The sequence below is a fragment of the Platichthys flesus genome, chromosome 5, assembly GCF_949316205.1.
Source record: "Platichthys flesus chromosome 5, fPlaFle2.1, whole genome shotgun sequence".
In the NCBI taxonomy this organism is placed as follows: Eukaryota; Metazoa; Chordata; class Actinopteri; order Pleuronectiformes; family Pleuronectidae; genus Platichthys; species Platichthys flesus.
The window spans coordinates 13,875,292-13,887,754 of NC_084949.1; positions in this window are offsets into that span (position 1 = coordinate 13,875,292).

The window sequence follows — 12,463 nt, forward strand, 5'->3', positions numbered from 1 at the left end:
GATATATTAGAGTCTCTCCAGAACCCTCTACCTTTTTCTCTGACAGACTGTGAGCTTCAGACGGGAATGAGCATAACCAAGTGTCTGTCTGAATAATGAAATATCCTGCACAAAGTAGAGTTCTGCCTTTGACACATTCAAATTCAGGAGCAGTAGGTCCTAGGTGAGCACAGAGGAATGTAAGATCACTGCCATTAGCCTTGACCCTTTGGAGCATTTGAACTTGAACCCTTCTTGAAAACATGTAACCTCCACAAGAAAAGGGCTTTTTTATGTTTGATCTCTTGACCTTACTGCTGTGAGGTGATACTGCACCACTGTGCAACATGAGGCTGCCCAGTAATCCCATAGGGCTTTATGTACACTGCATCAGAAAAAATATATATATTGGTCTGAATGTCACGAAAAGAAGTTGTCTCTACTAGCGCAGGTTAATGGCTGGTACCCCAATAAGTACAGCTGTAAGCTATGAGTGGTTAAAATCAGCCGTTATAAATCAGGCTACCTGTCAATAGAGCCAGATAAGGGTCATTAATATTTGGAACCTTTGAGATCATTTGAAAAAGCCTGCAGTAGTATATGACCTTTTGTGAGCATGTAAAAAAATATTTGCATGCACAAATCTGAATGTGTGACTTTGTAAGACCAAATAAAAACCTAACCAATTCAGATCTGTGAATCTGGAAGCTCTGTATATAACTGTTGAAATATTTTCTGCTTGTGTGTTTAAAATGTATGCAATTGACAAACTTTTATATAAGATATTTATAAGAAATATGATCTATTTCCCCATCAGCGTATGTCACATTCAGCAAAAACGTTCAGCTTATGACTGCAAGCGGGTATGAACAGTATCATATAACTGACTTGTAAAGCAGCTTCATTTTATACAATCTTCATCCACATTTATAATGATAAAACTTAACATTCATGAAATCTCTCTATGAATGTAACTTGACGTTGAGCAATGCTTCAGTGTTTCTTAATAACTTGCCTCCATCTGCTGCATCAATCTCTAAAAGCTGTTGGAGCTGAGTGACACAGTTGAGTTATAGCTGTGGCAAACAAAACTTTATTCGCACAAACTTGAATTTATTTCAAATGTGTACATTCAGTTACTCCATTTCTTTCACATGCACACATATGGTGATAATCAACTTCAGTCTGTGAAGTTCCTTGTGATGCTCAAAAAACCAATGACCCATATTCGTCTCCAGAACCCAAAGTCAACTTCCCATGTAGATGATAGATTGTCAGCGTGCTTCCATCCATCTCTCTCTTCCTCTGGACGGATGGACAGCACATTATAGGTCTGGCTCCACCGCAGTATGTTATACCCCATCTTGTGCTAAGTGACCTATGATTAATTGCACATTATTAACTTAGCTAAGATTGTTCTCCAGATACGCAGGCGTCGGTGATGTCTGATTCCTCTTTAATAGGCCACTTCTGACAGTGTTCATAATGTGCCATTCGCCCTGATCCCTCCCTAATGTATTCCAGCTTTGTGAAAATTCCACTAATTTAGGGTTGGGGAAATGGGCCGAGGGAAGGGGTACGACGAATCAGGAGTGAGATGATCCTCCTGTCGGCTGGTTCGCCCACAGGCACAGGCACAGGCAAAAAAAAAAAAAAATGCAATATCTGTTCATGTGTGAAATCCCTATGCAGGGCTTTTTGAAGAAGAAAATATGAGATCAGTTACTCTTTTGATTTACTAGATACACACTTGTAAGATGCATCTGAAATTATAAACTGCTCATAGGGACAACTGCTGGTATCACATTTCCCTATTGCTCTTTGTTTTTTCTTCTGAGTTGTGGTGTGAATGACATGGGGTTGATGCACACGCAGTGATGCCGAACAGGTGCGAGTAGAAGTACAATTGCTAATCTGACATATTATTCTTAATTGAAGTTTCAATTGACCTAATAAATAATGTGTCCTCCTGGTATCATGCAGGCTAATTGTATAAATTGATGAGCAGTGGGTGTGTGCTTCTAGCCTGGTGTCTAACGGATGTCACTCATTTTACTTATAACCTGCAGTATTTATAGACTTTTCCTAAGTCACTTTCTTTCTCAACTTCTCAGGCTACATCCACAATACTACGTTTTTATTTGAAAATGAATCAACTCTGCAGATCTGCCTGGGGTCAAGTCTACTCCGGAGATTTAGGGCCACTAAAACAGAGAAGTTTGAAAACACTGCTGGCCCTGTCTGAGTTTGGAAACTGCAGGGCAGTCATTTAGTCTGTTTGGAAACGATGACGTAGATATTCACAACCACTTGCTGATTGGATCTTTTCGGTCATGTCGTAGCCTTCGCTGAATCGTCACGTTCCTATCACATGACCATCTTCCTGGAAAAAAAACGACCAGCATTAGCCTAGTCTACCAGTGTCGGACACAACATGGATTATCAATTACATACGTTGGTGGCCCGGTTTCATAGCTAACAAGCAACTAATTATTCACATGTGGTTATTCAGGTGTATCTGAGTGGTCACTTGATTTGAAGGCGTGTTAATATTTGACTGGGATCAAAACTGATAAGAGCCAAAACGCACAGAGATCATTTAGTTTGAAAACGTATTTTTCTGTGTACATCTCCAAATTTGTTGTCCACCGAGCACTAAGCCCATCTCCTGTTTCGGTGGAACACCACACATACACCCAAAACCCACCTAACCAGATACACACACCCAAACCAACACACATACACACATACACCCACACGTTTGTTTTACCATCTGTCCCCTGTACCTCTTTAATCCCCTTAATACTTTCTCTGTCAGGTCTGTTTCAGTTTGTGTGATGTTTTTTTCATCTGTGCTTGTATGTGTGTGTGTGTGTGTTGTGAAGAGCAGCAGGGTTTATCTCCCATCTCTGTGTGATGTGGTGCAAACAAAGGCAGCGTCCATGTGGCCCCAGTCATCGCTGCGGCAGGACTGTAAACACTGTGACACTACAAAGGGAGAACCCTCGCCGCCTGCCCGCCTGAGTAAATCCCGACGCTTTTACCAATTAACACCGGGGGAGAGACTCACCGCCAGTGTGCCGTCTGCTCTGTGTTTACCAGTGGAAAACAGACTGGCAGGGACCGAGGAAGGCAGACACACAGAGGCAGAGAGACGCAAAACATATTGCCTGGTCGTATAGCAACTGTGGTACAATATGCCGGAGCTGACGTTTATGACTGTTTAGATAGCCATAACCACAGCAGGCGGTGATGGTAATAATGCTGTGTTGACATTATCCCAGGTGGGAATTTGTCAGAATTGCGTCGCCTCCTCCTAATTGCCACTTCTATTGTTGTGTAATTAATGCTTAATTAGGAGTCTGCTTCACTCAGCGGTGGGGTCGTTAAGAGGGGTGTCGCATGCGCTCTAGACAAATGTTACCTTTATGGATGCAAATCGCGCAGCTATTTTTTTCCGTGCCCTCTTTTTGTCCTTGTGCCACCGAGCACAAGGAGTCGGCATACCGAGGCATCCATCTTGAGCTGGATGTGGGTGCTAGAGAGGACTGAGCAGGAACAGGTTTTCTGTTTGTGATGCTTTGCTCGGCTGCTGAGTTGCTGTTTTGTGTCTTTTGTCGCCCTTTTTTCTCTCCAATGTGGTTTATTACGTGCTTCGGATTGTTGTTTGGAGATGGATCCCCCCATGCCACCGTATTGTCACCTATGAAGGGAGGGTGGGAGGGGCGAGGGGGGATGTAGGGAGGTGGTGTGTGTGGGGGAGTACAGTCATTGAAGAAAGGTTTGTATGTGTGTACGGGGGGGGGGCATCATGGGGGAGCGGGGGGGCAGGGAGTGGAGAGAGCATGCAGCGTGCAGCTGCAAGAGGCAGTGATGAGCGGAGGCGTGAAATTGGCACTGCACCGTCCACCACCCACAGCTCCTCCTCAATCTTAACCTACCACCCGTTTGCTTGCCCCCTCCACGCCGTTCCACCATGGAGAAGACTGGCTATGGTGTGTGTGTGTGTGTGTGTGTATGTGTGTGTACCCCAGTAAGCTACATATGATGCATTCTCTCACTCTCATATATATATATATATATATACACACACACTTACAGACACACTTCACACCAACCTCCCTGTCCCTCCTATGGAGTGGTCATAACTCAACTTAATTGTATTTGGTAGGTGGTGCTCAGACGTAGAGTGCATGGTGAAATGTAACTGAGACCATGGGAGAGCAGTAATGGGAGTGAGGGCAAGGTACTGGAAGGAGGGAAACCATCGACCTATTGGCCCCTGAAAACACACATTATATGCATTTAGGTTGGACACGTGTACGCTCACGTTCAAACACTCACCCCCAGCAAGCATGAAAACACGCTCATGAATATACACTAATGCTGCCACATGAGCGTTAAAGGTGGAACACACACAAAAATACCCACTCTCAAATGCATGGTTGTGGAGCCTGTATTAAGCCACTGCCCATTTTGCATACATGTACACACATTACTGGTTGTCCATGAATGCATGAAGGATATATTGCAGCACTTCTCCTTTATTCAACCTTTTCCTGGGCTGTTTGTGTAAGCTGGGGACCTTGAGATGTCCCAGTCAGGACTATATGGATCTCAATGAGGACAATGAAAATGCTAATCACATTTTTGCCCCTCACGTGCATTTATACTGCCAAAATAATTTCAGACATACAAACGTGTCTACATGCACTCACACTCACACACGCACACAAGTTTTTCCTCCTGGACAGCCTTGTTAATCAGTGTTGTAATAAATCAGAGGCTCAGGGTGTGAGGGCGGGGAGCATAATAAGCTCCTCTGTCCGATGAGATGGTTCACCCTGCCGCTGTGTTGACTGGTTGCGGGTAATTAAAGCAACAGCCACAACTGTGCTGTCCAGTCCCCTGCGAGTCCTCCATTGTCACTCCATTAGCACCTCATCCAGACAACTTGCATTCAGGTTGACACACACCAAAGAGAAGCCAGTATGACACTAATCAAGTGTGCTGTGAGTCTATTGGAAGAACTAATATGTGGTATTTGTCTGAGCATGTTCAAGGGAGAAGGATGAAAAAAGGTGACATTGATTATTACCTCCGCCAAAGAGGTTATGTTTTCATTAGCTTTTGTTTGTCGCTGTCAGGGAACCACAATAACTGCACGGATTAGCACGGAAATTAGTGGAAGGGTGTGACAAGGGTCAGCAAAGACCCCGTTCGATGCTGGTGCAGATCTGGATCAGGGGCTGGATCCCAAAAAACTTTTCATTCTCTTTAAGCATTTTATCAACATTTAATGAGAAATGAGAAATCCCTGCTACTTGATGAAATTTCTTTTGATATTTTCTTATTATTTAATTATATTTATCAGTCAATACACGTGAAGTTATTTCATAAAGGAACTGTTGGTTCTCGGCAGAGGTATGGACTCCGCTGAGTGACAATCTAGCTGTAGCTTCAAAGCCACTTTCAATGAATTGTTTAACTGTACGCTGGCACCTGTCCAGGATGTACCACGCCTCTCGGCCAATGTCAGCTGGGTTTGTCTCCCCCGGTGGCCCTCATAAGGATAAGTGGATGGATGTTAGTTTGACTGGTCTGTAATTTAGTTTTAGGTTTTTGGTTCACCACTGCTCTCATAAACATCAGCCTAAAAACGAATCTGAAATTTACATTAATATATAGTCTAGCTATCTTACTATGGATATATTATGTGTCTGTATACTGTTTATAGGAGGGTGTAGATCTGCCCTCCAGTTTTCTTCATCTTTAATGGAGTGTATATATAGGTGGTGCTGAGGGGGTGTTAGTGGACAAAGTGTTTTGTGTGTTTCCACCCGACAGGGGTTACTAATGAGAAGCCAGTTGACTTTCAACTGCAGACTCCAGCAGTCAAGCAGCAAAAGAACAATCCTCTCCATTGTTATCTCGTCCTCCTCCTTCTCCTCCTCTTTCATCCCTCCCCTGATGGTCAAAAGCAGGAAGGTAATTCCAGCCAGGTCCTACTTCGCACCTTCAATTTGTCTTTGCTGCACCCATCCCTGCCCTCACTAACTCCCCCCTCCTCGTCGCCTCCCCTCTCCTCTCTATTCTCCACTGCCCCATCCCCTCCCTCCCTTTGCATGTCTCGTCCCTCTATCTATCTTTCTGTCTCTCTCTGTCACTCGCCCTCCCTCTCTCCTCTCTCTCTCTCTCTCTCTTTCCCTCTCTCCTGATGCAAGGTGATGGAGGCGGGTGTGTGTGGGTCTCCGAGAGCACGCCTCAGGGATTATACAGCCCGCTTGCATGAAAGATTCATGATGCTCCGGAGTGTGTATGTATGTGTGTCGCTCACGCTCAGGCACTGACTGGAAAAAGGGAACAGGGAGAGATGGAGAAGAAAAGGAAGGAGGGTGGGGGGATGGAGGGGTACAGGGTGTGAGACAAATTGACGGTGCACAGCGAGGGCTAACTCTCCAGGTTGCTATTATACTGCTGGCTTTTTTGCACACATTGTCAGACTCCATCATGGCCAGGCCTGCCTTACAGGAATTATCAGTGACAAAAGTTTGGTATAGAAGTGTCTAGTGAAAAACGAAACATTTGAGGCTCAGACGTTGATTGATGGCACATGCAGGGCCTCACAATACACAATGGACTCATGGGAAACCAACTCAAACCTTTTTCAAAAGAGTGAGACCCGATTCAAAGAGCAGCCGAGTCAGATCAAATCTGGATAGAGCTGAGAATAATCAACTCAATTCAAAATGCAGTCGACCTTAAAAGAACCCACCAGAGAGAGGACATCAGCAGCAGAATCATGTTAATTAACTGGTCAACTGCAGGGCTACCTTAACAACTAATGTTGATATTTTATTTCTGGGAAATTCACAGCGAGTGAGTGACGATCAAATAACTAGAAGAAATATCTCAGGATTAAAAAAAAGGTGTCACACACGTAGAAGACGTCGACGAATATGTTAACTTATAAGATTCATGAGATCCAAGAGCTTTTGTGATATTTCCATGCTTGAAACAGCTTTATTGAAACCACTTATTACTCTTGCACCAAGAAGAAACTCTTCTGAAGCCAATTGGTGGATACAGAGACAGTGATCATGATATTGTAACCATTTAAATATTTGTGAATCAAAACAAAAAAGTGTAAATCTCTTACATAGGCTACTGATTTCCTGAAATATTCATAAGGTGGTGATAATGACGCCCCACCTGTTCAGAGCTGGTGAACTGGTGTGTCCTCACATCCGTTAGCCTTCTCTCAGATAGTGGACTCTACTTGATACACTGACACAAGTATTTGGACTCAGCCCATGCAGGGTTTCTCACAACCAACTGGCTCCATGATCTGATACGTTACATCAATAAGCAGCTGCCACTGCACAAATACAAGTAAGCTGGCCTGTGTAAATCCAACCTTGAGTTACTTTTCCTAGAAATATGTGGGCGATAGCCTAAACATAGCACCTTGATAAGAACTGCAAAGGTCTGCATTGGTGTGGGTTTATTGGTTCGGGCTTTGCTGAGATTAAAAACCATCCAGAAGTTCACTTTGACTGGTACAATGCTCTGAATCAAGAAGTAACTACCAGGAGAGAACACAACTACCAAAGCCCTGTTAGTCAGCACTCCTGTCCTGTCCTGCCCCCTCAACGGCATAAATGAGGAGGCTGTCTTCTTAAATGTAATAACAGTCGTCTGGATAGAGCTTGACAACATAAAAATACAAACCCTGTCATTAAATAGCTTCTTGTGTCATCATTTAATGTTCACAAACAAGTGAAGTAGAGGGAAGCTTGCTGCAGAGAGAACACAAGTATTTAATGGTGGGTGATGTGCAGTAGGTGATTACCTTTAGGCTGCATCCACACGGCTATGTTTTAGTTTTGCAATTCATAAACTCTGCCTTGGTTACACCTATCTAGAAGTTCAGAGCCGCTAAAACAATGATTGTGACGTGTGGATTGGGTCTTTTTGGTCATAACATCCTATCCCTTATAACATAACATCCTAGCTCCTATCACTTGACTCCATTCCAGACGCAAACAACTGGAATTAGCCTCGGCTCCCAGTGTAGAACACCACACGGACAATGGATAACAAGTGTTGCTTACCCTGTTGTCTTGCTAACAGCAGTTAAACTCTGCATTTTTACATTGATACAACTGCTACATGCATAGGACAGCATGACAATGCAGAATAAAAAGGAAGCACCTTGAAAATGATTTTTAGCCAAGAAAGCATCTGACACACAAGTGTCCTGTCTCTCTCTCCCTCTCTCTCCCCTTCTTGCCAGCTCCATGCCAGGCAACACTGACTGGCACAGTAAGTAGCATTTGTTACAGCTTCTTAGTCGGAGGAAGTGTGTCATTGCCAAGTGTCTATTGGTGTAGGACAGCTCTATTCATGTGCCTTCACCTTGGCAGTCTGTCTGTGGCTGAGGGGAGGAAGAAGGCTGTGTGTGTGTGTATGTGTGTGTTTATCTAAACCTCATTGGATGCTCTAATAGCCCCCTCGCAGGCCTGTTCCCTCTTCCACCCTCCAGCGTCTTCAAACACATTCCATTATTGCCGCTTTTGATTGCATTTCAGATTAGGGAGCAGTGGTGGAGGGAGCAAAAGTGTCAGACGGACGCAAGAAAGAGAAATGGTGGCAGAGAGAAAGAGATGGATGAGGATGATGAGAGATACAGGGTGTATAAAGAGAGGAAGGGCAGATCAAGGGGAGAGACGACCAGACAGACAGAGGGAGTTTAAACGAGAGACGGACAGGGAGAAACCGGGAAAGCCGAGAGAAAGAACCTCTGGGGGAGCGTATTATACGGCCGTTACCCCCCCTCCGGTGCAGCCGCGAATGGGAGGAGCTGAGTACCCACTATTCCAGTGACCTTGGAGGTCAGTTGGAGGAAAGCAGCATTAATCAAACTGACGCCCAGGCTGAGGCGGATGATAGCAGGCAGCAATGCCCACAACAACAACTCCCCCACCACACACACACACACACATACACACCTCCACCCACAACACACACACACAAACACACACACACTGATTTCTTCACACACACATGTATTTCCCCTGCACATTCATTTGCATTCTTCCTCTGGCCTCTTTTGATTTTCTTTCGGTCGCTGTAGCTTTTTGCATATCACCCCCTTCCCACTTTTTGGTCCTTGTTCTTTCCATCCCTCGCTTTCCCCACCATCCATCTCTCTCCATCCTCCTCTTTGTGTGCCCTAAACCCTCCCTGGATCTCCAGCTACAAACAGTGAATTAACCCAGCTCCACCCCATGTTAATGGACTTCTAAATATCAGCCCTTGCCCATGGATATGCCACCAACATTTACATTGGATATGGGATTGAGTTAGTTGCCTTCTGGCCACTCGCTGACGTTAAGATATCGACTTGATCATTCTCGCTCGCTGCGTTGGTGCATATTTTGTGGAAATGGCTGATGGGGAGTCAGATATGGAGATATTTGATGTAATATATGTGCAGGGGAATGTGAAAAATGACGGTTGTGCAAGAACTCAGATATTGGCCTATTCATGTGGCCTTTATAGTGCCCTTTTTTCTAATGCCAAACATACATGTAAATATAGAGGCAATCATTGTTTGTACAACACCACACAGTACAGAAGCAATTCAGTCTTTCAAAATCTGGACACACATCTTCTTTTATACTGTTTGGAGATTCTTACGGCCACAACGCGACTTCCCTGACCCAAATTTACTGTCTTGACCCTCCTCGCTCCCGACTATGCTGTACAGCATGCCAGTGGAAGATAAAGATGGCTAAAATAAAGTCAACAAGAAAGTGTGTACATGTGGTGGTTCTGTGTGTCCGTCAATACAGACCAATCAATATACCAAGGGCCCTTACTGAAGAAGGTGTTTCTCTCTCTCTCTGTGTGTGTGTGTGTGTGTGTGTGTGTGTTTGGGTTGGGGGTTGGGGATGGCTATGGGAGGCTGGGTTAATCTGTGACCGCTTCTCTGCAGTGATGATAGTATTGATCTGGGGAAGATCATGTGAAGGTCAGAATATGTTGTCTTCTGTGTTTGTGCCGCCATGATCTTAATACACTGTCTCACTCTGTCCATGCACTGCTGGTATACTCCTTCACATTTAATAGAAATGTCACAGTAGAAGGTCCGTACAGAGCAAAAACGGAAAAATAAGCACCTCACTTTAAGGTGTCGGCGTCAGCGTTGTGAGCGACAGGCTATGCATGTGAAACTATGCATACAAGGCATTTGTATAATCAGTTTTGAATGAGGCCAATAAGTGGATCCTGTGATGTTAGCATATTTTGATTGACACGTCCACAACCTTCCCTCAGTGTGGGTCATTATCATCAGTTCAGAATGGTGAAACAGAAACTAGGCTTGTTAGCCCTTAATTATTCATTTGAATCCATAAAGGCAATCAATTAAGCTTAAGTGTGCAATAAATCTGATTAACCAGTCAGTTCCCAAAACACCATAAAATCCACGCAGGTCTTATACCCTGGTAATGAGTTTGCAAGAAGGGAGGGGGGGTGGCTAATATGTGAGGGTGCTCAGCCACAAACACACACAAGCACACACACAAATCACTGTGTACAAACCACTATTGTGGTTGATTTGTTTTTTTCAGGTGATAATTTGATGTATTAGCTTTTGGGGATGAAAGATAAGCAGGGCTTAATGTATGCTAATATTAAGGTCTGCCGCTTGTAACAGAATAAAGCAAGGTCATCAGGAAAAGGCGCACTTGTAATTAATAGATGAATGCATTAGAAGAACAATGAGTCAGTTCAGAAACACTCATTAACAAGATAAGACATTTGAAATGAAAATAGAAACGTTAATGTGTTGACAGTGTGGATTGCTACATTGAAGCCGGAGATGCTGCCAATGCAGTGTGCGCACATTGGATTGGGCGAATCTGCCGGCCTCTTTTCCGCCACTGCTGTATCATTTCCCATTATTCACTGACACAGTTGCTTGCTGCCGCTCTCTCCCTCTCTCCCTCTCTCCCTCCCTCCCTCCCTCCCAGCCTCCTCAATCCATCTCTGCCTCCCTCCCTCTCTCGCTGGCCTTTACCTGCTCGCTTGTCTCGGGGGAAATTACCAGAGCTCAGAAACACTGTCCTACTGCACTGCAACGCTCGGCTCTGCTCTGCCTCCCTCCAGCCCAACAGCACACACATATGGACATGCACAAATACACACATATACTGTGGACATGCACTCTCACACACAAGCATGCAAACCCACGCTTGCACACAAGAACACTACCACACACACACACACACAGAGGCTGTATGACCCCTTCCCCATTCATTGTACTGCTCCTTTCCCAGCCGCTTCATACACGGTATCCTCTGGCTATTGTGCTTCCCCCATAATATATTATATAGCATTCAGACACACAGCAGTATGTGGAGGATCAAATGCATTTTGTTGCCATGGTCTGCACTGCATATTTGTATGGACCGCAGTAACTGCACATTTGTATGTATGTTTGCATGTGTGCTTTAGTGCACGGGAGTGTGTGTTTGTACTGTACATGTTTAACTATGTGTCCGGCATCTTCTGCTGAGGGTAATTCATTATTTAGTCTTAATTAAAGTGAATGTAAAGTTAATGATAGCCCTCCTATGGACTATCATGCCCTCCGTTCCTTCAGCTATACTTGCAGTCTGACTTATCATTCATTTCAATGCTGCAGACCATGGAGATGAGCAATGAGTGACTTAGAGGAGCTGTACCACTCTGTTATTCAGTGGATAGGCACTTCAATCACATTGGTAATCAGAGTGAGGAAAAACTCGCCATGAATGTTTCAGCTCAACTGAGCAGCTGCCACTTGCAAATTTTGCCCCAGAGCAGCGGGACTGGGATCGCTCGCTGCCCAACACTCTTCTTCTTCTTCTTTTATCTGCAGTTAGGAGATGGTGTCATTTGGCTCCTTCCACTGTCAGAATTATCTTCATGACGGCCCTTTTGCATATGTCAAGTCATGCCTTTGGAAATGTCACTTTGAGCGAAGCAGCAGCTCACTATCTGCATTTTGATAACTCACATGCATATGGTCCAGACTGGTGAGGAGGATAGCGTATTCATAATCAATACCATAATACTGACACCCCCCAAAACTCATCAGTCATTCTGCATCACACGGCAAAGCTGTGAATGTCTTCTTTTTGAATGCAGTGTCTAGAGAATGACGATTTAAGACCAAGATCTCTGCTGCCATGAAATATTTGGTAAACCCTCAGATCATGTTTGTGTGGTTAATTCCACGGAATGAAATGTTAAGATGGTACAGTTGGAGAGGGTTTTGTATTTAAGAGAAAGGCACAAAAAAAAAGATATTTGAATGAAAAATGTGTTTAATGATTCTATGAATTTTGCTGGTCTGTCATAAAGTATAAAACATATTCTGACTTTCAAAGCAAGAAATATAGTCTGTAGGGATTCTCGTCATGCATTTTGTCTG